This window comes from Heterodontus francisci, chromosome 28 (assembly GCF_036365525.1).
Source record: "Heterodontus francisci isolate sHetFra1 chromosome 28, sHetFra1.hap1, whole genome shotgun sequence".
Lineage (NCBI taxonomy): Eukaryota > Metazoa > Chordata > Chondrichthyes > Heterodontiformes > Heterodontidae > Heterodontus > Heterodontus francisci.
Window position 1 is genome coordinate 19,319,532 of NC_090398.1, and position 5,739 is coordinate 19,325,270.

Below are 5,739 nucleotides of genomic sequence, written 5' to 3' on the forward strand. Positions count from 1 at the left end.
AAATCTGTACTAATACACTCAGGATTCATTATCCTATTAGGGCCAGTCAGTTGCACACAGCAGCATATGTTTCTCATACCTACAGAAGAACAGGGCATGTTTAAATAGAGATATTAAACAGAATCACTGAGCCCATTCCAATAAAGCAATCCTGATCAGTTCAGTCAACAAACTGCCTGATTGGACAATTGCAGGAAATTCCTGCTCGCAAAGTACTGGATGTCGGATAAGGAGTCGGACAAATGGGAGCCAATGGAGAGTTCCGGAGAGCTGGTGTCGAGGTACAGCTGGATGTTTTCAGTGTATATATGGAAAGTGACTTAGTGGTTTCAGATAATGTCGCTGAACAACAGCGTGTAGATGCAAAACAGGAATAGGCCAATGATAGATTCTTGGGGAAACTCAAATGTAACGGTGCAGAATCGGGAAAAGAAACCATCGCAGGTGATTCTTCAGCTTTAACTCAATCTTTATTGAGCCATTTCTGCTGGAACTGTGTGAGAACTGTTTCACATTTATACAGAATGAGGAAATAGATTCACATCTGTGTATCTGTGGTTTAAAGTGGTACTGGAATACTCATTGATGGAAATCACAGCACAACAAAGCTAGGACTGTACATAAAGCACCTCTGGAGAAGTCTACAACCCAAGTTATGAGGGAGTGTCCATAAAGCACCATTAGGAAAATTCCCATCTGAAAAAGGGGCCCATCCATCAAATAATAAACGATTGTCCAAAATTCTTCTTCAGAAAAATCTCCCTCCAAAGAATAACGGCTCTTCATAAATCACCTCTGGAGTAATGGGCATTCAAATAATGAGGGACCATCTGTGGGCGATGCAGTGGTTAGCACCGCAGCCTCACAGCTCCAGCGACCCGGGTTCAATTCTGGGTACTGCCTGTGTGGAGTTTGCAAGTTCACCCTGTGTCTGCATGGGTTTCCTCCGGGTGCTCCGGTTTCCTCCCACAGCCATAAGACTTGCAGGTTGATAGGTGAATTGGCCATTATAAATTGCCCCTCGTATAGGTAGGTGGTAGGGGAATATAGGGTCGGGTGGGGATGTGGTAGGAATATGGGATTAGTGTAGGATTAGTATAAATGGGTGGTTAATGGTCGGCACAGACTCGCTGGGCCGAAGGGCCTGTTTCAGTGCTGTATCTCTAAATCTAAATCTAAATCTATAAGTATTCTTCAGATTAATCTGCATACAAATAAAAAAAGCCTGGTCATCGGGGTATAAATGTCAAAACTGGGCAACAGAATGCCCCCTAAAAAAAGGATTATAACTTTTTAAACGATCTTTCATTCATTGAGAATGGTCGGTATTTTAATCCTGACCTGTGAGGATGTTTATTTGTTGAAATGTATCATTTGCCTTTGCCCCTCACCAAGATGGCGTTCACTGAGGGGCAATGAGACCAGCCATGGCAGCATTATTAACGAGGAGGATCCGCATGGAGACAAGAGTGAACCAAAAGTATCTGTCTCCTCCAACAGCCCCAGTGGGGGCTTGTGGCAAACGAGCTGCAGCAATCAGATTTCTTTTTTAAATAGATATGAAAGAAGACATATTAATTTTGTTTTCTGGCAATTTCTTCCCTAGCTTCCTGAATTAGAGTGGGCCGGTCTTCATCTGTGGGTTTTGGAAGGCTATTTCACCATGGAAGGCTGCACAACTGGGCCAGATTCTGGAACTCTCAATAGCAGCAACTGTGTAAGCTCCATCACCAGAAGGGACAGCAGCTGGTTCGGGGCAAAGGCCCAAATCACCTTCTCATGGGGCATTTATTGTTGGGCAAGTAATGCCAGCATTGTCTGTGGCACCCACATCCTGCAAATCAATCTGTACTGTGAACACATATTGGAAACAGATGAGAACTATTTATTCAGGGTTTTCAAAGACCCTGGTGAGTGAGAATTATCGTGCAATATATATTATGGGTCTATGCGTATGTTTGTGGTTTATGAATGAGTTAATGTGCAATGTTAATCTCACAGTGCCACTGAATGTGAGCAGTGCATGAACAATTGGACTGCTCTGTTCCCTAGGGGACAAGTTCAGGGTCTGAGAGGAGATTTCGGTACCCAGTGGTTATGTCTAGCTCATTGCCCTCCTTGTGTCTCCACCCCCTCCTCAGAAGCCCCCCTACCACTGCTCCCCGGCCTCCACATTCCATCTCCATCCCTCTCTTGGGGGCACTTCTGTGAGAAGATTATGAGACCTTGAGCTTGCTGCTCAACTGGCAGGAGAGGTGGTAGTGAAAGGCAATGAAGCAGAAAGTTTCCTGTTTGATTTGATCTGTGACCCAGACGTGCATGTTTATTTCAAGACTGCCTGTTTCCATCTCCATACTGGTGCCCATCTTCTCCCCAGCCTCAGTGGATCTACTGCTGAAACCTCATCCACGTCCGTCAGCTACAAACTTCACTATTCCAATGCTCTCCTTACTAGTCGCCCAGTTTCCACTCTTCATAACCTTCAGCTCCTCCAACTCTCTGCTGCCTCATATCCTGACTTGCAGTTATCCCTGTTCACCCATCTTGCCGATGTTCACAGGCCTACAATGGCTCTCCATGTGTCAACAGCTTAATTATAGAATTATCATCCTTAAGCTCAAATCCCTCCATGATCTTACGCCTTCCCTATCTCAGTAACCTCCTCCAACCCTGCAAATCTCTGTAATCTCCACTATCCCCTACAACCTTTCCTATCTCTGTAACCTTATCCAGCCCCTATAATCCTCCTCATCTCTGTAACCTAATCTAGCTCGTACAACCATACATAACTGTAACCTCCTTCAGTCCCTACAATCCTTCCTATCTCTGTAACCTCTTCCAACCCAACAATCCTCCAAGCTCTCTGCATTCATCTAATTCTGGCCTCTAGCGTACAAGAAACCCCCCCCCCCCCACTCCTCCTCCTCCTCCCCACCCTGCCCCCCATGCTCTAATTTCTATCTTTCCACCATTGGCAATCACGCCTTCAGATATCTGGATTCGCAGATTTGGAATTCCGCCCCCCCCCCCCCCCCTCCACTCAACCCACAAAAAATGTCTCCATCTATTTCCCTCTCTCCCATCCTTTAAGACACTACTGGAAACTTACACCTTTGATCTAGTTTTTGGTCCCTTGTTCTGATAATCGTTTCTGAGAATAGGACTATATCAAATTAATATATCTTACGTTCTCCCTTTCAATCCAGCCCAACAACCTCTCTTTCCAACCTTGTCCCTCTCCACAGCCCTCACTCTCTGCCTGCATATCTAACCCTCTCTCATTCCACCTTAAAACATACCTCTTTGACCAAGTTTTTGGTCAACTGCCCTAATATGTGGCTCAATATTATATGAGAGATTCCCTTTTGTGACAGGTCTTGAGAAGTTTTATAGCATTAAAGGCACGATATAGCTACAAGTTAACACAAGAACATAAGAAACAGGAGACAGAGGAGGTCATTTGACTCCGCAAGCCTGCTCCTCCAGTCAATAAGGCCATGGGTGATCTTCTACCTCAATTCCACTTACCTTCCCTATCCTCATATCCCTCAATTCCCTTAGTGCACAAAATCTATGAATCTCAGTCGTGAATATGTTCAATGATAGACCATCCACAGATCTCTGAGGTAGGGAATTCCAAAGATTCACAACCCTCTGAGCCTCAATTCATGCACAATCACCCTCTGGGATTCTCCATCGCCCGAAGGTGCCTTCTAGAAATATATACAGCACCACGGAAACATCCCAAATTTCACACAACTGATCCAGGCCAACAGTGGGTGTCATGTGACCCAGTATCTCATGAGTAGGTGTCGGATCAGTGTTCAGCTTGAGGTCAGTGTTCACTTCAGATCAGGGTTCACATTCGTTTCCATTCAAGTTAGGTAGATATTTGGCAATTATAGTTCGGGTTAGGATTAGGGGTAAGGCTCCTGTCAGGTTCAGGAGGAGAGTTCGAGTAAGGTTTATGGTTACAGTTTGGTTTAGTTTTAGGGTTAGAGTAAGGGTTAACCTTGTAGATAAGTTTTGGATTTGTGTTAGAGTTAGGTTTATGATTACACGTAGTTTTCGGGTTAGGTTTAGAGTTAGCGTTAGTTTTAGGGTTAGGTTGAGGGTTAGGATTAGGCTTAGGATAAGGGATAGTTCTAACCACTTAGGGACAGGGTCTCAGTTAGGTTTACGGTTATGGTCAGCATTTGAGGTAGGAAAGAGTTGGGATCAGATTTCGGGTTAGTGTTAGTTTTAGGGTTATAGTTGGGTTGAGGATCAGGGTTAAAGTTAGGGTTAATTTTAGGCATACAGTTGGTTTTAGGGTTACATTTATGATTAGGGTTAGCATTCCAGTTTAATGTTGGGATTCCAGTAGGGTTAGGGCTACAGTTATTTTTAAGTTAGGGTTGGGGTTAGGGCTAAGATTAGGGCTTGGATTAGGGTTGATGTTGCAGTTATGGTTTGAGTTAGGTTAGGTTGAGTTTGTTCAGGTTAGCGTTAGGATTAGTGTCAGGTTTAATATTCCAGTTAGGATTAGAGTTACAGTTAGTTTTGTGTTAGGTTTGGCCTTGCGTTTGCAGTTGGGGTTAGGGTTACAATTGTAGATGGTTTCCGGGTTATTATTACAGTTAGGCTTAGGGCTATGTTTATTGTTATGTTTAGGGTTAGCGTTACATTTATGGTTAGGGTTCGCCCTAACGTTAGGTATAGTGTTACATCTAGAGTTAGCATTACATTTCTGTTTCAGGCTAAGGTTACAATTCAGATTTTGTTTCGGGATAGGTTTATGGATACAGTTAGTGTTAGGGTTAGGTTTATGTTTTGTGTTACAGCTTGTTTAGGGTTGCAAAAGATATACTCAGGGAGAGAGAGAGAGATAACAGCAACAAAACCTTATTTTTATGTCACGCCTGTATTATAATGATGCATCCTAATAAATTTCACTGGGCCACAGAGCGAGATATTAGGACACAGGGATAAAAGCTTGCTCAAAGCGTTGGTGTTATGGAGTGATTTAAAGGAGGGGAGAGAGCGGTTTAGGGAGGAACCACCAGAGCACGGGGCCCAGGTAGCTGCAGACATGACCGCCAATGGTGGAGGGCTTAGAGTCGGGGATGTATGTGAGACAAGCATTATAGGAGCCCGGAGATCATGGAGCGTTGTAGGGGTTAATGAAAGTTACACAAATAGGAAGAATGTAAGGCTGGAGCAGATTGCAGAAATAGGGAGGAACCAGACCGTGGAGGGATTAGAAAACAAGGATGAAAGTTTTAAATCAAGGATAGTAGTGGGAAGTTGTGTGTGGAATCAGAGGAGGTAGGGGAAGTGTTAAATGAATATTTTGCGTCGGTATTTACAGTAGAGGAAGAAAATGTTGTCGAGGAGAATACTGAGATTCAGGCTACTAGGCTAGATGGGATTGAGGTTCACAAGGAGGAGGTGTTATCAATTTTGGAAAGTGTGAAAATAGATAAGTCCCCTGGGCCAGATGGGATTTATCCCAGGATTCTCTGGGAAGCTAGGGAGGAGATTGCAGAGCCTTTGTCCTTGATCTTTATGTCGTCATTGTCGACAGGAATAGTGCCGGAAGACTGGAGGATAGCAAATGTTGTCCCCTTGTTCAAGAAGGGGAGTAGAGACAGCCCTGGTAATTATAGACCTGTGAGCCTTACTTCGGTTGTGGGTAAAATGTTGGAAAAGGTTATAAGAGACAGGATTTATAATCAGCTTGAAAAGAATAAGTTCATT